We start from the raw sequence: 21,748 nt of genomic DNA, 5'->3' as shown, positions 1-21,748 counted from the left end.
AAGAGCACTGGCAGTTCCTCTAAAGGACTTAGGTTCAATTTCCAGCACCCACATGGCACCTGTGGGTTACAGCTATCTGTAACTCCAGTTCCAGGGGGTCTGGGGCATCAGGCATGCACATGGTGCACATATATATGCATGCAGGCAAAATTCTCAAAGACAAAATAAAATTGAAGCTGGTATCTGGACACTAGAGAGGTGACTCAGTGGTTAACAGCACTTGCTGGTCTTGCAGAAGACCTGGGTTCAGTTTCCAGCACTCACTCAGTAGCTCACAACCATCTGTAACTCCAGTTCCAGGAGATCCAAAGCCCTATTCTGACCTCTGCAAGTACCAGGCATGCACGTGGTGCACATGCATACATGCAGGCAGAACATTCATAGACATAAAATAAGTACATCCAAAAACACCTGACCTCCAGGTATGGGTGCCCCATGCTTCTCTGTACCTCGACTCCCAGCTCTGATGCCACCTGCTCTGGAGAGTTGGTCTCAAATAGAACAAGTCAGTGGGAAGTTGTAAAATTAGGAGATTGGTGGCCAAAACCATGGTCATACACATAGGCACTATCCCCAAGTTCAGGAGTGTCCCTGGGAAACAGGGACCCTATGTCACATCTATCATTATTTCTGGGCAGGCAATGAGGAGGGGTACATCATCTTCCACACTTATGAAGATAAAAATAAAAGATCAGCAGACCTCATAGATCTCTGCATCAGAAGTCACTATCAAACCCTGAAGAGTCTGAGCTCACCCAGGCCCAGACAGGGAAAATGAATAACAGGTGCCAACATACATGACTGAGCCTGAGTATAAACACACAATTTGGGGAGCTGGCTGAAAAGTGGAAATCTACCATCACATGAAATTTTATCTATTTAGCCATTCTTTTCCCTCTAACTAAAAAAAAATGACTAGGTGATCTTGGTTCCCATATAGACTCTGAAGCACCCATGGCCAAGCTCTTACCTTGTTATATCTGCACAGGAAATGTTTCTCAGTTCTGCAGCTGCTGGTCTTGTCTTCCTGTGTCCACCTCTGGGTCAGAAGTTTTCCCCGGAACTCATTTTCTGGGGGTTTAAAATAATAAAAGTTCATAAAAGGGAACTCTGACAAATATCAGCCAGGCAGATCCAAGAAGATAAAGACAAAAATGCAGGATAGTTTTTAAAGTAGCATTTATACAGTCTCTGAAATCTATCAGAAAGATAAACAAATTCGTGGCTCATGGTTGTTCCAGGGGAAAAAAAGAAACCCTATGCTTTGGAAGCAGAAGTTCTACCTTTGATGGCTATTCTGCACATGTGTCACAAAGTGTAGATGTCCATATACATGGCTATTCCAAACAAGGGCACTAGTGTGAATATGAGAACTACCTTGAAAAAAAGCTGGGATTGAGGAACTTTGAAAATTAGCTGACCAATGAATGAGTAACTTCTCAATCATAACTGCATCTATTATTATCCCCAAAAATGTGCAACTCAGATTCATTTGCTTAATAAGCACACATTATGTCTTTCAACTTCTCAAGAGCATTCTGACTGAGGAAAGTGAGGTCTATCTAGTGGGCCTGATCAGCTCTGATAACACTGCCTTGTACAAGGAGCCCTGGGTCCCATCAGTCTTCATTGCCTTTTTCGGTGTCTTTTCTCCTCCTGGTTTCTACTTCTCTCCAACTCAATGACTACAGTTAATATTTAATTCTCATAATTCACATAAATTCACACATCTAAGCAGAAGCTGAATATATCAGCTGGACATGACAAAGAAATGCATTGTATACCTATTCCCCTGAACATTATTCCCTGTCTCCATGACAACCTGCTTTTTATGCTGCAGAGTTTCAAAGGAAGGTCATTAGTAACCAACAATAAAAACAGGAAATGAATATTTCAACATTCTTCTTTTCTTTGGAAGTATGTTTAAATTTATCTAAAGGCAGATCGAGTAATGCTATCATAGACATTATTTTCCCCACAATCACCACATATTTTTGGTGGTGTGCATACCCAAAGTTATTTTCATCCAGAATTCTACCTCTTGACCCCAGTCACACTGTATCTTAACCAGAGCATCCTCTTCTTCCTTGTAAATATCTCTGCCCCCTTAAAGAGTTCAGATTTCCTTCATGAGCCAAGAAAAGAAGGATGTAGCTGCCAAAGTACAAGGTCTTCCAAGGAACTATGAGCCTATAGGACTTGGCATATCCTGCATGTACCTACTATATGCTTTCCTCTCCTTGAACTGTGAGTCCCATATATGGATATGCTGAGGACAGGCTTCACTTGACCATAAAGGAGTGAGTTTCAGGATCTTTCCCACAATTCAAGGTCTTGGGTCCCATCTATAGAAGGAGATTAATGGTCATCATCACTGAGTAGGTATCAGATACCTTTTAGTGCAGGAATACCTGCCCATAGGGGTGTGTGTGTGTGTGTGTGTGTGTGTGTGTGTGTGTGTGTGTGTGTATGTATGTATGTATATATGTATGTATGTATGTAGTCTTGAGCCTTATATCAGGAACTGTAAACTAACACTTGGGCACTCAGAGCACAACTAGGCAACTGCCTCCAACAACATGAGGTGTCTAAGAATGGGACCCATGTAGAAGAGGCCAGGCAGCCTTGCCCTGTTGGGAAGAATATATAGTTGAAATATTCCATATGTGAACAGTCAAGAATTGTACCAGCTATTAGGTACTCTTTATGGGCACTGGCATATAAGGGTTATCATGTGTTCCCACTGAACCATTAGGAACTAGGTGACTGTGAAGTGCTTAGGGTTCTGATTCTGAATATGTGTCCCAGGAAAGATGCTACAGAAGCCTGTTCACTGGATTGTTCATGAGGTTAAATCAGAATTATTTGTTATAGTAACATACACAAACATGTGAGGTGACTGGGTAATGGCTCAATGACAATTGGAGCAAAGTACTTAAGGTCTATACTATGAAAAGTACCAAGAAGCTACCTACTCTGAGGCTTCTCCTATGGGTCTCTTCTGCTTCTCAAAAGATAACAGACATGACCTGCATACGTATCTGAAAAAGGACTTCCAATGTTCTATGTGATGGCAGACAAATGATGCACTGCATTTCTCCAACCTCATCATTCCTAAAAATTTGGAAATAAGCCCCTTGGTATTCTCCACCACTTTTAGCCCAAGAACCACCACTGTTTTAAGTCACCACATCTGCACAGCAAAGTACCAAGATCTTAAAAGCATCCACTCCCTAAAGGGTGGCTCTAATTTATCAGTGGTAACAAAGCCATTAAGCATCTCAGAATAAGAGAAGAACATAGGCCTTTCCTCATACCCCCTAGAAACAGAGCACACAGTTCAGCGAAATGCTTGACACACAGGTTAGAACTTCGTATAAAAGGACCTGAAACCAGTATGACACAATTTTGCTTCCTTTGTCCAGGAAGTTTCTTGCAACAATGTTAGCAGTGTGAGGTTCTGCTATGGCCCCTTTATCCAAACTGGGACTTACATATGGACTACATGCTATGCCCTTAGACTATTGTCTAGACTCTATAAAATCCACATTCCACACTAAGTCAAACAGCATGCAGGACCAACTAATCTGAGGAGAACCCTGCCCAAGAGTGTGGAGACCAGCAGTTATGCTTTCCGCAGATTCACAGTGGTACCACCAAGCAGCCCATAGCTCATGCTGACCTGACACTAGGGTCACCTTGCCCTCTAATACTTAACAACTTTGTACGCAAAGTGGGAGTAGTTATTTGGAGATTGAAAAACATTTGGAAGAGACTTTAGTGATGCTTGAGGGCAGAATTGGTATTGGCACCATCACCACATTTACTATCAGACTGAGAAAGAGGTTTTGGTTAAGCAAGACCATTTTGGGGACTCTCAGGTCTCTGATGAGCTCATCAGAATCCTATTCCTCTATGTAAACAGCCTCCATATCAGAAAACAGCACCCTGTGGCCAGGGTAGGGTGTTCATTATAAACTCTGTTGGAGACCTTTAGCCCTCCATGCTAACCATGACCTCTGTGTTTGTCCCACAGGAGTCCCAGATCCACAGATTTACGGGGCTCTCTGGAACAAACAAACTCAGCAAAGTAATCAGGGTCTGCTTAGCCTGAGCCACGGGGAAGGCAGTTATCCTTCACAAGACTTCCAATACAAGCGAGGAAAACTTCATAACACAAACACATCCCAGTTATCCTCTGGATGATGGGACCCACACCCTTCTACTCAGCTGTCCTGTAGACCCAGGCCTAGGAGCAGCATTCCAGGAAGAGCACAAAAACTGACCTGCTGGTTCCTGTCTCAGGTCTTGGACTGTAGTAACCCACTGTACAACCTCATGAAAAACAAGACCTCCTTGATTTGTCCTGGATCACCTTGACTCAAGGCAAGTCACCTTTGGAGCTTGTTCCTCTGGGGACCACAACAGATTCACTGGGGCAACCTATTAAGGGAACCCTCTCTTTAAGAAAACCCTTTTGACCCTTCCATCGCCTGTTGGAGGACTTGACTCCCAGATGAGTACATCCGTCCATCTGACTATCAATTGGGGTAATCTTAGAAATATCACTGCCACTCATTCCTCTAAAGCACTGAACCTTTTTCTTTTTCCACTCTTCATCAGGCTGAGACAGGAGAATATATAAAGCACAGTTGGTCTGGACCTCACTCCTCTCCCTGTCACATCCTTCCCAGAGACTGTCTGCCTCCAATGGCGTGTGTGGTGCTCCTGCCTGGTCAGCTTCTCCTGGTCTCCCAGGCAGACTTCAAAAGCCCTCTTCTACCTCACCGGCCACCCCCACCTCCGGCAATAAAAATCTGCTGCTGCTCATGTGACCAAAGCTCTCTGGATCTCACTGGGACTACTTCTGATCTCTCCAAATGGTATTTTGTTAGTTTGTTTGTAAAAATTGACAAAATTAATATAAAATTCACATGGAATTTCAGGGAATATGGAATAGCCAAAACGAATGTTTAAAGAAAAAATGTGGAGACCTCACACTTCCCTATTTCAAAACTTACCATAAGACTAGTGTTAACAAGATAATATAGTATCCCCACAGAATGGACTTGTAAATAAATGAGATAGACTCAAAGATACAAAAGTAAACTTTGTATTCTGATCAGTAGATACTCAATAACGATGCTTGAATAATTTAGAGGGAAGAATAATCTTTTTAGCAAATGTACTAAGACAACTGTCATCCAAAAGAGTGAAGTTAGACCTCCTTTAGTGCAAAACAAATGCAACTCAATATATCACAGATCTATTTATAAGACTAAAATATTTAGAAACCCTAAAAGAAAACTCTTTTAACTTTGGATTAAACAATGGTTTATTTATTACCAAAGTAATAAGCCAAAATCATCCATGGTGGCACATACTTTTATCCCAACACTATGAAGGCTGAGGCAGGAGGATCACAAGTTCAAGGCCAGCCTAGGCTACATAGGAAAACCAAGTCTCAAAAAAAAAATTATAAAGGTCTGAAGAGATGACTCAATGGCTAAGATTACTTGCTATTCTTGCAAAGCATCTGGGTTCCACATGGCAGCTAATAACCATCTGTAACTTCAGTTACAGAGGATCTGATGTCCTCTTGTAGCCTCTGAAAGTACTGCATGAACCAGCTGCACAGACACATGAAGACAAAATAAAAATAAATAAAAACTTAGTCGGGCGTTGGTGGTGCACGCCTTTAATCCCAGTACTCACGGAGGCAGAGGTAGGCAGATCTCTGTGAGTTTGAGGCCAGCCTGGTTTATAGAACAAGTTCCAGGACAGCCTCCAAAACAAAACAAAATTTAATTGAAATATATTGGACTTTTTCCTGACTAGTTTTTTTTTTGTCAACTTGACATAAACTAATGTAATCTGAGAGGAAACCACAAGTGAGAACATGTTTCTATAATACTAGCAGGTAGGCAAGCCTGTGGAGTATTTTCTTAATTAGTGATTGATGTGTAAGGGCCCAGCCCATTGTGGATGGTACCATCTCTGAGCAAGTGGTCCTGGGCTATATAAGAAAGCAGACTGAGCAAACCATGGAGAGCAAACCAGTAAGCAGAAATCTTCCACGGCCTCTGTTTCAGTTCTTAACTCCTGGTTCCTGTTTAGGGTTTCTGCCCTGACTTTCTAGTGATGGGATGTAACCTGAAGAGTTGTAAGATGAAACAAACCCTTTCTTCCCAACCTACTTTTGGTCATGGTGTTTTATCAGAACAATAAAAACTCTAATTAAGACAGGCTTCATCAATGTTTATAACATTTATCTTCAAATAGTATTGTCGATAAAATTCTCCCATACTGCAAAAAGATGTCTACAAATCATATATTTGATAAAGGATTTGTGCTGAGAATAAAAACTCTTACAATTCTAAGACAAATGGACCACTTAAAAACTCAAAGAATTTGAAAAGAAAATATTCCAAAGACAATATATAAGTGGATAATATACATATAAAAAGTCCTAAACATCTAGTCCTGAGTTAAATGCAAATCAACTGTGAGGCTATCCCTTCACTCTCACTAAGATGGTTAGAACAAATTTAAAACCAGACAAGTACTGATGGGGAAAGTCCTTCTGTGTATATGTTTGTCTTATTGGTTGATAAATAAAGCACTGTTGGCAAGTAGAGAAGCAAGATAGGTGGGACTAGGAGGGTTGGAGGAATCTGGGAAATGGAGGCACAGTCAGTCACCATGTAGGACACTAGAGGAGTAAAAGGTCCAGACCCTTTCTCCAGTAAGAGAAGACCACGTGGAAATACTCAGATTAGCAGTTATGGGTTAATAATTAAATCAGAGCTAGCCAACAAGAAACCATAGCAAACGGCCAACAGCTTCATAATTAATATAGCGTCCTGCGTGTTCATTTGGTACTGACACGGCTCTGGGACCAGGCTGGCGGGAAGAGTACTCATTACAAAGTATGAGTTATGAGCTATAGAAACTGGAATCTCCATTGTTGCTAATAGCTGTCACTTTGAAAACATTCTGGCAATTCTCAAGATGTTTTCTTTAAGATTTATTTTTTTATCTTATGTGTATGAGTGTTTTACCTGATTGTGTGATAGTGCCCCTGTACATGCCTAGTGGCCACAGAGTTCAGAAGAGGGCATCAGAGTCCCTGTAACTTGAGTTAGGAATGGTTACAAGCTATTATGTGGGTTCTAGGAACCTAACCTAGGTTCTTTGCAAGAGTAACAAGTGCTCTAATTGCTGAGCCATCTCTCCAACCCCAATTATAAGATTGTTGGGTTACCATCTAACCCAACAATTCTATTCCTAGATATCTAGATATCTGTGGTGGTTTGAATAAGAATAGCCACCATAGGCTCCTATATTTGAATGCTTAATCACCAGGGAGTGGCACTATTTGAAAGGATTAGAAAGATTAAGAGATATGTTGAAGGAAATGTGTCACTGGGGTGGGATTTGAGGTTTCAAAAGCCCATGGCAGGCCTAGACCCTCCTTCTTTGCCTACAGATCATGATGTAGCTACTACTCTAGCACCTGCCTGAATGCTCCTTGCTGTGATGATAATGTGCTTAATCTCTAAAACTGCAAGCAAGCACCAAATTAAATGTTTTCTTCATAAGAGTTGCCTTCGTCATGGTGCCTCTTCACAGCAATAGAACAGTGATGAAGACAATATTTACCCAAGAGAAACAAATAATGCAAAATATGATCACATAGCATTTGTCAATAAAAAAGAATGGTGCAGTTATGTGGGCAAATCTTTTAAACATTATCAGTAAAAGAAGTCCACACACACACACACACACACACACACACACACACACACACACACACGTCCAGAACAGGCAAGTCCATAGATTCAGAAAACAGGCCCTTAGTCGCCTGAGACTAAAAGGAGAGGGGTAAACAAGAATAACCACTTATGCTAAAAGGTTTCTTTTTGGGATAAATAAAAAGTGTTCTAAAATTAGATTGTAGTGTTGGATGCACAACTCTATAAATATGTTAATATCACAGCACTCAGGAGGCAGAGGAAGGTGGACCTCTGAGTTTGAGGCCATCCTGGTCGACAGAGTAAGTTCCAGGACAGCCAGGACTGCACAGAGAAATCCTATCTTGAAAAACAAAAACAAAAACAAAATTAGATTCCAGTAAAACTGCTTTTTTAAAAAGTCAGTGATGGCCAGGCATCATAAAAACCAATAAATAAATAAATAAATAAATAAATAAATAAAAAGTCAGTGATGTGGGAAGGCCTAGGCCCTGTGGAGAAGGGGTGGGAGGCTGGTGGGGCTGGTAGGGGGGTGTGGAAGGAGGGGAGGAAGAGGGAGCTGGGATTGATATGTGAAGCAAATTTGTTTCTAATTTTAAAAATTGTAATAAATAATAATAAAAAGTCAATGATGCATACAAGTGTCCCACGAAAGACTTACACACATATACAATCTTAAGGTAGACCCACAGTAGGAGATAGGCTGATAAACACTGGCCTTCTACCTGGTCAGGAGAGAAAGACACCATTTACAGAGTCTTATGTGCTCCCAGACCCCTGAGAATAATAACTATGAAAGAAAGTCATGCCAGCACCTTACGGGGTGAACTGAAAGATAGGGTAAAGATTCAAATTTCAGTATGAGGTCACCTAGGGAGAAGATTCTAGATTTACTTCAATAGAATTATTATGTGGATGTTTACATTTAAAAAAAAAAGAGATTCTGGGTGCTGGACAGACAGTTCATCGGTGAAGATCACTTGCTGATCTCGCAAAGGATCCAGGTAGTGTTCCCATTGCCCACATGGAAGCTCATAGTCATCCCTAACCCTATTCCAGGTGGGTCCGAAATCCTCTTCTGTCCTCTGCAGGTACCAGGCATGCACATGAGACACACACATAAAAGCTTACACATAAAATACAAATAAAAGCCGGGCGTTGGTGGTGCAAGCCTTTGATCCCAGCACTCAGGAGGCAGAGGCAGGCGGATCTCTGTGAGTTCGAGGCTGGGCTGGACCGACAGCCTCCAAAACAATACAGAGAAACCCTGTCTCCTAAAACCAAAAAATAAATAAATAAATAAATACAAATAAAAAATCTTTTTTTAAAAAAATAACATTGTAACAATAGGGACTGCCCAGAAAAAAATAAGCTTCCTTCCATAGGTGTGTGAGTCCCAGGTCTTGGAAGCATGCCAACAACTTGGGGCCTACCTCTGGGGACTGCTGTACCATGCAAAAGTCTGAGAACTTATGTCCAGATTCATCTTAGTCCATAATGACCAAGGAAATGCTGGACTAGGGATTCAGGGGAAAGATGATTACATAGACATAGTGTGGGATGGGCCACAGTGAGCAGGTGAAGCCTGCTTATCTTGTTCCTTGCCCAGGGACAGTTGTAACTCCATGCAGTCAACATGAGCCAAGGGAGACGGCTGCTTCTGCAAGCCAGGAAGTTCCATGACCCAGATAGTTACAAATGAGATGCTCTCCTACTTCTGCCAGAGCAGTGTCAGGGTCCATTAGTAGTTAATCTGTATCTGAGCAGAAAAGGTTGGACCATCATCCCTGATGATCAACCAGGCATACATCAGTATCTCTGCACCTGCCTATGCAGTCCCTCGCCTGAAGAGGTAGCCTCCCAAGCCATTCTGAAGTGGTTCTGCAGAGCAAGGCTGGGCAGCTGAGCCCTAGAGTTAGGTATAAGGCTATACTTTGCTATTCTAAAGGTGAAAAACTTCCTACCTTTTATCTCAATCCTTCATCTTCCTCTCCTTACTATCCAGGCTTAAGGCAAAGCAAAGAAAGGTAAGAAGGAAAAATCAAGTTAAATAATAAATAATACAAAGGCCACAGAGCCAGCCACAGCTCACTGTAGACTTTGGGGAACAATTTCTTAGGACCCTAGGAAGGCCCAAAAGACAATGACCTAACCCTAACATTTACTGGGGGTTACTAAGATGAACCCAGCACTGGGGCCACAGGCTAGTCTCTATTCTCCAGCACAATACTCTGGGTATAGAGCAAGAAAAAAGAACACGGAAAACAGTGGGGAGGTAAGGAGAATGCACTGGCCAATCAGGAATGACCTGAGCATCAAAGGGAGGCTGATGAAATTATACATATGTCCTTAAAAGTTAACAAACTAAGGGGTTTGGAGAGGTGACTGAAGAGGTAGATTAGTGATTAAGAGCACTTGCTGCTCCTCCTGAGGTCCTGAGTTCAATTCCCAGAACTCACATATTTGTTCACAACCATCTATAACTGTATTTCGAGAGGTTCTGATGCCCTCTTCTAGTGTGCAGATATACATGCAGATAAAACACTCATATTCATAAAATATATAAATTAATAATATTTTTAGTTTTTTGAGACAGGGTTTCTCTGATTTGCCTTGGAGCCTGTCCTGGAACTTACTCTGTAGACCAGACTAGCTTCGAACTCACAAACATCTGCCTCCCAAGTACTGGAATTAAAGGCATGAGCCACTAACGACTGGAAAATTAATAAATCTTTAAAAACAAAACAATGACAAAAATTATCAAACTGAGAGTCCAAAGGAAGAGGCTGCCTCCATAGTGTCTAAATGCTTCTTCCTTCAAAATACTAATTAATTGCAGAAGGAAAACAGTGACATTGGGGACATACTGGGATGGCCTGTCAGAATGAGTGTAAAGTTGGCATGTCAGAACAAGGAACACAAGAGTCAGACAAAGAGAGAGGAATTTCACTTTGGTGTTCCTATGTAACCTAGTTCAATCACAGGCAATGTCAAACAAACCCAAATTGAAGGGCGTTCTTCCAGTGTTCTTCAAAAGGCTCACCATCATGGAAGACATATTATAGAAGTCATTCCCATTTCAAAATGACCAAGGTAGGGCACTAGGATCCAGCACACCCCTCAAGGGCTGGAAAACTAAGCCAGCAAAAGTAATGGGGGGGGGGGATCTTCCCTGAAAGCATCCCTAGAAGCATACTCTCAAAGAGGTCAGAAGAAATAGCTTATTTCTTCTATACTTGAAACAATCTTATGGGTTTTAAATTGTTTCAAAAACAAACAAAATTTTAAATAACATGGTTATGAAAAATAATTTAACAGTGATCAGTAGAGTCCTCTGTGGAGAAGTAAGGTTGAAACAGGACCAGTGGAGTCTTTAGGCACAACCCAACCCCTTAAGTACCTGCTTTCTGTGGAGGTCCTTCTTTGCCCCCCAAAACATTGACCTCAAACTCATAAATCTTCTGCACAGGCCCAGCTCCTCTGGTCTTTTTTTGAATTGTTGCTTGGAACTCTGCTTGTGGCCTAGTAAAAATCCAGAAATCACCCACAGACCAGAAAGTATAAGAAGCGGATGGAATCCTAAAAACCGAAGATTTCATAGAGGTTGCATGGCTGCTTTCACATATACAAACTCTTTTGGACCCTTGTCTCCTCCTCATCCCTGCTGGAGTCCCTGGAGCTCCAAAACGGCAACCCTTTCCTCCACAACCCTCCCAACCCTGGAAGAGGATGGTTGCAATAAGTGTTTTTGGCCCTAGCCTTGGTAGGTAGGAGTGGACAGGTCCAGGAACAAAATAGCTTTTAGCAGGAAACCAACAGGGCTGAGAGAAAAACCAGGGCAAATTTTGCTCTTTTTCTTTCCTGATTCTTTTTTTTTTTTTAATAAACCTGGAATCCAGAGAGTAGAATGAAGACTTGCTGAATGAAGCAGACAGACCTGCTTTTGCTGAGTTTAGGTGAAAATGAGAGGAGAGAGAGGTGGGGGCAGGGGAGTCGGGAATTCTATAGCTTTGCACATTTCTCTCATTATTTTGCTTCTAAATCAGCCTCTCTGGTACTTTCTCTATTCAATAAAAGCCAAATGCAAGCCATGTCCCCTAATCTCTCCAACAGCAGCTCACTGCTGAGAAAATAATACAGATGTAACTTCCAACATCACACACTTTCTTTTTCATTTATATGCAAATAGTGACCTTTCACCCAGGCTGTCTCAAAGAAGTGTTTCCTTAAAAATGCAAATAGCATGTTTCAGGCAGTTACTATGGCTGAGTCTTTCTTATATTATTATCATTATTTCTTTTAACCTTACCAGTGCTGCAAAAACAACAGCTAAGCTGCTCTACAGTAATAATGACTTTTCAAACCAAATCACAGGACTGGCTCTTCAGGCGGCCTGTCATTGGAGGCTGCCAGCAGAGAAGGATGTCCAACCCAGGCAGCAGTGTCCCAAATAGACAATGTCACACTGCTTTTACCCATCAGTGGCTGTGATAGTGGCACTGCCACGTGGCCAGGTCTCAGCCCCAACAAAGTTCTGAGACACCCCTATGACTATTCTGACCCACTCAGGCAAGCAGAGCGCCACTCAGCTCTGCACTGGGCTGGAGAGAACTCAAGATGCTCTTGGAGCCTCAAAAGTCACCATACAAAACCCACCTAAAACAGTAAAGGTGGAGATTCTAGAAAGAAGTGACTCCCAAAAGCCACTTAGGGCATCAGGAAATGTGCTAAAGGAGAAGCTAGGAGGAAGAAACAAGTACAATCAACTTGTTCAGAGGCACTTCAAGGCTCATTCCTGATTGATATCTTGATTAGGCCAGGCCAAGGGCTGTGGACAACACAAGGGGAAATGCCTGCAGTTTCCCTTGAAGAGTTGGTTAGGTTAGAAAAGCAGGTGGTAGATGACCAGGCTGATAACTGACCTCACTGAGTCATGACCAGAAACACCTTTTAAAACCAAGCAAAAAATGGACTTGCTGTGTGAACTCTGAGGCCAACTATAGTCCCTGCTCTTTTCTGCAGGACAGAGAGGCCTGTTGAGTTCAGAACTACACATGCTAGTCTGGGAATTCCTCAGAGTATATCCTGGCTCTAAGATCAAATAGGCAACTGTATTAAGTCTGGCATTCTTACCCATGAATACTGGAAACTCTCCTGATCAAGCAGTCTAGCTCAGAAAGGAGCAGGCTCTATCTCTTCTCTCCCTTGACTTTAAGACCTAGGAGGTGATAGTTTTAAAAATAACCCCATTTTCTTCCTTCCATCCCAGTTCCTCTAATTTTTAAGATTCCTGCTCAAATTCGGCTAAAGAAATGCAAGCCCAGGCAGCTGCATCCTGCCCACAGCCTTACCATCGTGCCCTAAGGTGACATCTCTATAGACTCAGCAGCAGCCCACTGCAAATTTTTAGGCTTATCATTATGGAAAGTGGCTACTAATTTTCCAAACTGGATACACAGTGCTCAGTGCAGATGCCAACAGCAAGTTTGGAGAAAACACAAATATGTCAAACCTTCCACAAGCCTTATCTCTTGAGCAACTGACTGGCAAAGAGAAGGATGTCTAGTATGAGGGGTTAACAATAAGTCTACCAGATCCCCAAATCATAGCCCTCTGCACTAATTCACAGCTCCCAAAACCTTCAGGGGTTCTATGGGAAAAGTTGAATTCTAACTCTTGATCAATACCGATTTGAGTTCATACCCATTCTACACAGTACTAAATAACACCAGGTTGGGGGCCAGGCACACAAGCAAGCTGACAGCAACTCAGACCACATTCCTCTTACTCACACCTTGATCATATGACATGATTCCCACCTTACCCAACCATCTTGCTCAATGTGACCCTAGGTGGCCTCTGCATGTTCACACTAACACTCCAAAAACCTGTTTACCTGCACTCTCCTGGAACAGGCAATGTTCCCAGGCCACAGTCCCAAATGTACCCAATTCTCCCTGGGTGCATCTATACAAAAGCATATTCTTGAAGATTAGGCAAGCTACTTGGCAGAGGCTCTCAGAAGATCAAGGGTGCCATAAGACCCCAACACTATATCTGACAAACTCCTCTTTCTAAAGGTGGGCCTAATACAGACCAAACAGATGTTCTGACTGAGCATGTTAAATGTCTTCTGAGCCAGGCATGGTGGTGCACACTTTTAATCTCAGCACTCAGGAGGTAGAAATAGACAAATCTCTGTGAGTTCAAGGTGTTTACATAGGGCTACATAGAAGGACCATATCTCTCAAAACCAAAGATAAGGAGCTGGAGAGATGGCTCAGCAGTTAAGAACACTGACTGCTCTTCCAGAAGACTGGGATTCAATTCCCTGCACTCATTGGCAGCTCACAACTGTCTGTAGCTCAAGGACTACAGGATCTGATGCCCTTTTCTGAACTCTACAGACTAGACATGCATTGGAACATAGACATCCAAGTAAGCAAAACATCCTTACACATAAAACATTTTTAAATAGTAAAATAAAATGTCTTCTGATTGTATTTATTACTTCTTATTAAAATTGCATTGAATTTTTTAAATGAAAAAAAGATGAAACAATGTGAAGTTGGTCTTCTTACAAGAAATGCACATTTACTCCTAAAGGCATTAACTAAAAGGAGAGGTGAGTTAAACTGTTTTTTTTTTCTACAAACACTAGCTTGGCAGAGGCCTGAAATCAAACATTTTCATTCAAGTGAAAAATCCTCTCACACAGTTTTGTTTGAGTTTTAAGTGGTATTTGGGGAAATTCCACATCTACAGAGAAGACAAAATATGCAAGAACCTAAAGTGACTATCACAGCACCTTCTACCTGGAACCCTAGAGCCTGCTCTTAGCTGAGCAGCAGACAGTCTATGGAGTCTTAAAAGAGCAGAAAGTCTGGGGTGTAGCAACAGCAGCTACTTTCTTCCTTTCAGAGAAAGTCAGCATTTTTCTTTTTTGAAACAGTGTCGCATATAACCCTATACTCAATTTTACTATAAAGTCAAGGATGACCATAGACTTCTGATCTTCCTGTATCTAGTTCCCAAGTGCTGGGATCACAGGTGTATGGGTACAGTTATGCAGTGCCGAGGATCAAACCCAAGGCTTTATGCATGCTAGGCAAGCATTCTGACAATTGAGCCACACACCTAGCCCTTCAGTCACCTTCCCTCACCCCTTGAGCTGAGCACCAAACCCAAGACATTGTGCTTGCTAAGCAAGTGCTCTTCCGCTGAGCTAAATCTTCCCCCCCAAAAATCTTCTAATGTTGCCCTTTCTTTTTTTTTTTTTTCTTTTTTTCTTTTTTTTTTTTTTTTGGTTTTTCGAGACAGGGTTTCTCTGTGGCTTTGGAGGCTGTCCTGGAACTCACTTTGTAGACCAGGCTGGCCTCGAACTCACAGAGATCCTCCTGCCTCTGCCTCCCGAGTGCTGGGATTAAAGGCGTGCGCCACCAACGCCCGGCTTAATGTTTCCCTTTCAAAAAATGTTTTTCCTGTAAACTCAGACCACAAAATTCCAGTTAATTACCAATGAACTTTTTTTTTTTCCAAACAGGGTTCTCTATGTAGCTTTGGAGCTTGTCCTGGCACTCACTCTGTAGATCAGACTGGCCTCAAACTCAGAGAGATCTGCCTGCCTCTGCCTCCCGAGTGCTGGGACTAAAGGCACATGCCACCACCACCCGGCTACCAATGAATTTTTGATTACTCATGAATAAATTCAATGAAAAGCAGAAAAGCAGTCCTAAGGCAAGGCTTCTAGCGATAGAGGGAAGAAAGAAGGATCTTCTCAGGGTTCCACAGAGAAAAGCCAACAAACAATGACTCTGCACTGGTTTTCTAGGGTTAGGATAGCAGAGTACAAGATACCTGAGTAATATACCAGTGCCCAGAGTACCTATAAGCCAGGACCACCAGAAGCAGCCTCCTATGCCACTCTTAACTCCCTGCCTCATGCCACTCTGGGTCCAGGGCTAACCAAGGTGTTCTGGCTGCCTTTACCTCCAGCCCAGGCAGTAGAGTTGCTCTACCCTCAACAACCTATTTCTCAAAAGCAGAGGTGCCCTTCACATGAGTTTATCCAGGAAGGGCTCATTCCCTAACAATCTGTTTGCCTCTAGTGAGCAGCTATTGGAGGCCTAATAGCCTCCTGGCACTTTGTTAGTCTGTAGGCACCTTGCCTATTGTGTTCACCCAGGGCTGGGTCATACAAATCAGCATTCCAAGCAGTCCAGCTAATGCTGGGCCAGGCCGTGCCAGATATGGCCTGCTGAGTTCTGAGCCAGTGTTTCTGCATTGCCAACATTGGCCTCCTCTACCCCCATGCCACATGCTCACACACTATATCACCTTTATCATCATCTGCACATTTGATAACCAGAACTAAAGGAGGATCAGGGTTCCAAATACAGGCAGTGAAGAGGTTCAGGCAACACCAGGTCAACCCTGCAACTAGCATGGTACAAATCAGTCACCCGCAGCAGTCAAGCCTGTACTTCCGTGCCAGCATACCCTGACAGTCCTTCCTGACATCTCAGAAAAACTTTGCAGTTCCCAAAGTGAGGAAGGTCTTCTTGCTGCAGGCTTTCATCATGCAGCCCCTGAGAGTTTAAGACAATAGCACAAAATCTGGGGTTACTCCAAGGCCTACAGGCAATACCCCCAGTAGCTCTTCAGACAGAAGCAGTCCCCTGTCCTGGAGGAACTCCTAGGACTAAATCTGGGTTCTATACTCCAAAGAGTATGGAAACCACATTGATCCAGAATGAAAAGCCTTACATATTCTTTAACTCTTGAAGGATATAATTGTTCAACCTTATGGGTCAACAAATTCCTTGAAGTTCAGTACCATTAAAGGGAATCAGGTATCCTTCCTTCCTACAAAAGAGTCCATGAAGCTGCTTCTTTTTTTTTTTTTTTAACCTGCTATCTTCTGCACAAGGAACACAACTTGGGGAGGGGTAGGGTCATGCCTCAACTGACAACAGCATCCCACTGGGTGCATAAGACAGTAATCTTTGCTTTCCACTCTTTTGTTTATTGTTAGTTAACACAGCCATGTGAACTAAGGTGATAATCACACCCAAAGGCCAATAGGAATGAGTCTTAGAGGCAAGGACTGGGGCTGAGGGGAGCCCTCCACAGCTTGCCAGGTAAGGGTCCAACACCCCACACTGTTGGCACCTCAGAGGAACTAGCACATCCCCTTAGTGCCAATTAGATGCTCCCCTCCCAAGTTGACCTCAGCACCTTCCTGTTTTTGTTTACTTGGCCACTAGCCTCAGAGATATCCTCAGGACTAAGTTGTTGTTGTTGTTGTTTTAAAACATTGGAATAAAATTTATGCTTCCCTGCTCTCAAAAGAACAATTAAAACCGTCACAGTCATTATTGTTTATTATATATTATTATTATTATTAATTGAAGCTACACAGTCCGATGCCTCAAGACAAAACACATGTAATCTTCAAGCCACTTCTCATAAGGTTTATTTCAGAAATTAAGCAACCAACTTTACCAGACAATGATGTCCACTGATTGAAAGGTGATGTTGAGACAAGAAATCCTCTGTGACTCAAAGGAACGGGCAATGAACAGCCACAGAACTGACATACAAACTTCCCTACACTTATTTTCCTGATTCATAAAGAATATAAATCTCATGAACAGAGCCAAGTTCATGCTTCCAGAGCACACTTGTGTATACTGCCATCACTGTGTTCAAAGCTCAAACTGAGTTCCTGTTTTTAAATACGAAAATTCTGTTACACCGGCACCACAAACAAACATACACCCCAAATAAACAAACACACACAAGGAGAAATTGAAAAGAACAGAAACACCAAATGCTACCCATGGATCCCACAGACACATGCACCTTGGGTATTGCTCCTGAAGTTTGGAAGTATGTGACAGGGAGACAAAATGCTCTCCCTGTCTCTGCTGGGTACCTGGGATGTTTGTCCCACAAGAAACAGCCAAGCTTCAAGTCCCTGCTTCAGATAGATCTGCTTATAGGGTCAGCATCCTTCCTGGACACAGCGCTTCTGGGTCCCATGGCCCAGGCACATCTGTGTTCCTTTTCCACAAATACAGATAAAGTTTCTTGTCTTGATCCACAACGTCCTCCTCCCCTAATGTCTTCTTTTCTGTCTGACATACAACATATCCATGAGAATCTCAGAAATGCAGGAAGGACAGAGAAAGAGGAGGAACACAGAGCCCAGGCGGACCGGGAGAAGAAAGCCCTGTCCTTCAGAACAGTTTAAAAAGACATCCCCCAACCTGCTTTTTCTGCAAAGAGAGCCTTCTTAGAAATCCTCTCTGCTCTAGCCCTCCCCGTCTCTGTCCAAGGGGAAAAGCTAAGCCCTGAGTATCTGCCTTTGTCAGCGAAAGAACATAACATTGACTTACCTTTCCCCACAGCTATTGTCTGTCCTCTTTCAAAATGACATCACGGAAAGCAATCATGAAATTTACATGGGGGGTGTGGGGGGAGGACGGGGGAGGGGAAGGCAGCTGCCTCCCTCACCGCAGTCACGTGTGGGGAAGCCTGTGTGTGGGTTTCAATTAAATATCTTCTCCCCTCAGTGTGCGAACTCCTAAGCCAGCTAAAGGCGATGTCTCATTTACTTAATGACCGCTCTCATTAGCAGCGGTGGCACGGGCTGGCGGAGGAGGCTCCTTTGTAAATACGCTACCCATGAACCCTTGGGGCTCCAATATATCTGTTTACTCTCTGAGGTGAAATAAATTTACAGTATAACATCAGAAAGATGGATCTGCCAAATTGAAGGTGAGAGGTGCTCCAAATCAGTAGATTTCCTGTACACTGTTCTGAGCCTCATCAATAGAAGGTGCCCATATCTGCCTAAATAGATCTATAATCAATATAGAGCAAGGTTGGGTTTTCTCAAATGTAAAACACACAAAAGATCAAGAAGCATTATGCCAACCATGTTCACTCCCCTCTTCTTTCTCTGCCAGTGGTTCAGTCCAATAATTCCTAATAGCAGCGACCGGAATGACAGATGCCCTGGGTTAGCACGGCTCTGGCGAAAGTGCTTTACAATATTTATTGGTGGTTAAGAATACAACCTCCCATCATAAAAAACTGATTGCAGAATTTATTTCTCAAATAAACTAAGAATGTTACATTGGCTCATCTGCATACAGAAGTACCAGGAATTTAGTTGGATTTTTTTTCATGAATGATATCTAAGGCCAAAGATTAAAACAGTAAAGTATACTAACAATGAACAGACATAAAATATATTTTTCTACTAGTAAACTTTTCTCTTTTTGCTTAATGTTTTCATTTCTAAAGGTCTACCAAGGAGTACTAAAAAATTCCTAAGCACTTATATCCTAACGCTAAAAACATAAATTCATCGTCTGCAAGGAGCTATCCTAAAATCACCAAGAAGAGAAGCCTCTGGAGCATACACACTAGGAATACACCCTGCCTGTCAACTTCCTAATCTGCCAGTTCTTGGTTTTTCTCACATTCAGGGCTGAACACAGGAACAACCTCAAGAGACATCCAGGGTGCTCTTGTTTGTTTCCCCAAAACTCTTCCTCAGGCTGACAAAGCAGAATCGCAGTGTTGGAAATTGCACTGGTAAACACAAGAATAAAATCTAAATTGAGACCCTGAGAAGACACCACCAACAACAAGAAAACAAAAATTCATAGCTCAGAAGTTATTTCAGGTTTTAGTAGAAAACAAATATTGTTTCCCGGCAAGTTGTTCAGGAACACAATATCCTGCTTGATTATCACAGATAGGCTTGGGCCACCAGAAGTATGAATAAGCTAGAGCAAGAATATTAGCTTTCTCACAGAGAGCAGGTTGTAAGAACCTTGGGGAGTGTTAGCAGAACCCTCTCTTTTGTGAACAATTATTTTTAACAAGTAGTTCATTCTCTATACATTATATATAAACCAGAAAGCTTCATTCCAAAAATCAAGTATGTTATTTCTTATACATACAAGTAAAATACAAAATGCATACAGAGCATTTATTTAGATCAAGCAAAAGGGAAATAAATACAAGCCTGCAGTGGTCAAACAAGATGAAATATTTATTAGCCCAGGGAGAACATTTGAGACTCCTACAGTGATTGCCCACCATTTTCCTATTCTTTCACGAACTCATATCCATTAGCATAAAAGGACACATTCAGCTGAGAGCACTCCTGAAAAGCCACCTCTATCTCCTCTGAACAAGCTGTCAGAGCTGGATATTTTACATCCCAAACCTTTGGCGTCCAGAAATTCTATTAAAGTCTTATCGGCAGAATGCAGGCTCAGGGTAGCACTATGTGCCATTGTTCCAAGGAGAAGGTGGGATAGAAGGGAGGGCCCATGTTGAATTAACCTTACTACCCAGTAGTTTTGAAGACTCCCAGAAAGCCATTTAATTCAGATATTGTGATAGTCAAACTTAAGAAATAACACAAAACAGAGAAGACAAAAGGGAGAAGTCAATATGTACAACAACAACAACAACACAAATCCTTGTGGGGCATCATTTTCTGAGGGAATGGAAAGTGTTTTTACACAAACCTGGGTTTGTTAGCATCTCCTATACCTTTGAGCAGCTATAGGCTTCAAAAGTTTTAGCTCAGTGGACGAGAATATGCTCCAGACCCTGCCTGAGGCTGCGCTTTGAATATGCAAGGAAATCTCAAATCAGTAGCCAGTCAGAACCCAGGCCTGGCAGCCCTACTGATAAGTTAGAGTTGTAGAGGGTTTTCAAGTTGTTTTGAGAAGGAAAGTTTCAAGATCTTTGTCTGACAGTGTTGGGAGAATAAGGCGTGGGGGGGGGGTCCTAGAAAACAAGCAGAGTGGAGAGTTTCGCCAACAAATCTTGGGAGTGGAGGCGTGCCGCAGGCTGATCAGCACTCTGGACAGCACCGCCCCCCCCCTCCCCCCCGCCGGAGCTGGCCTTTGTTCTCAACTCGCTCAAGCCTGGAGCGTGCACTAGGTTGCCAGTACTCCTAGCAAGACTGAGCAATTCCGAAAGTATACTCCCAGCCCAAACAGCTCCTGCTTGTGACAACATCAAGGTATAATCTAAAACCTTTTCTTCGTTACGTAGAATTAAATTTTGTCAGAAATTTTAAGGATCATAAAAACATTTTTCAGTAGCACACTGTACCTTTAAGCTTTATTTCGTAAAAATCTGCAGGCAGGTTGCACGTGCCATTTTAAGTCTGGGAAGATCTACAGGTAAACAGTTTATGCTGGTTGGTGGGTCCACAGACTTCTCACAGGAAGAAAAGGGGAGGTTTGAAAAGCCAAACTATGACTGCTGCAGGCTCACTCGGAAAGTGCTTTGTGCGCACTGGGAGAGCAGACTTAATTGTTGCTTAACTGGTAGGATCATTTCAAATAAGGTGTAATTACTTGTGCAAATCTGCACACAGACATTCCAAGTGTCAGTTCATTTGCTTCATAAAAACTCTTTCAAGTAATTTTGTTCTAAACTTTCTGCATCTGTAATTGGCACCACCTTCTCCAGTGACCAGCTGGGGGTGAGGTTTTCTTGTTTCCTTCTGAAAGCTTCCCGCAGATGGGCGCCTGCCTTAATGCTGCCGGCGACAATTAGGGCGTTGTGTGCGCAGCCGAGATGGTCAGCATTAATATTGTATAGAACAGCTGAGGGCTGGGGGGCGCTGCCCCAGGCAGGCCCTGGCAGATGGAGCAAACAAAACCAGGAGCCACTTTACCCACACTCCAGGCTGACTTTGTGTGCTTGTCTCACACTCGCAAACATTTGGCAACCAGTTTATGAGACTCTCACACACACACATGCACACTCATGCGCTGAAACTGTGAGTGCGATTAGGATGTGCCTAGCAGAGGCAGTCACAAGAAGACTGGTATAGATGTCACCATCCACACAAAAGACATGAGAAGTCACACTTCACCACCACTTTCCCAGCCTCCTGGGTCAAAGGCTGCTGATACCTCTCCCTCATTTGGCCAGCCAGCAGACCCAAA

The 21,748-nt window shown here is 42.7% G+C and overlaps 1 protein-coding gene across 5 annotated transcripts in view; it reads right to left on the bottom strand.

Annotated features, from left to right (window-relative positions):
- The window catches only part of Myt1 (myelin transcription factor 1), a 64,499-nt gene extending 46,034 nt beyond the window's left edge, over nt 1-18,465 (bottom strand). For 4 of the 5 annotated variants that reach the window (XM_005074567.4, XM_040733059.1, XM_040733060.1 and 1 more), the window contains exons 1-2: nt 18,155-18,465; nt 971-1,071 (exon numbers count right to left, since the gene is read on the bottom strand). The gene's annotated coding sequence lies outside the window, so the exon portion shown is untranslated. Of the gene's footprint in view, nt 1-970; nt 1,072-17,691; nt 17,981-18,154 lie in introns of those variants that run through there. The other variant, XM_040733058.1, reaches the window with a different exon arrangement.
- Nucleotides 18,466-21,748: the final 3,283 nt, after the last annotated feature.

This window comes from Mesocricetus auratus, unplaced genomic scaffold, assembly GCF_017639785.1.
Source record: "Mesocricetus auratus isolate SY011 unplaced genomic scaffold, BCM_Maur_2.0 Super-Scaffold_100028, whole genome shotgun sequence".
In the NCBI taxonomy this organism is placed as follows: domain Eukaryota; kingdom Metazoa; phylum Chordata; class Mammalia; order Rodentia; family Cricetidae; genus Mesocricetus; species Mesocricetus auratus.
The sequence above is the reverse complement of the archived record's forward strand: the minus strand, read 5'-3'. Positions and strand labels throughout refer to the sequence as shown.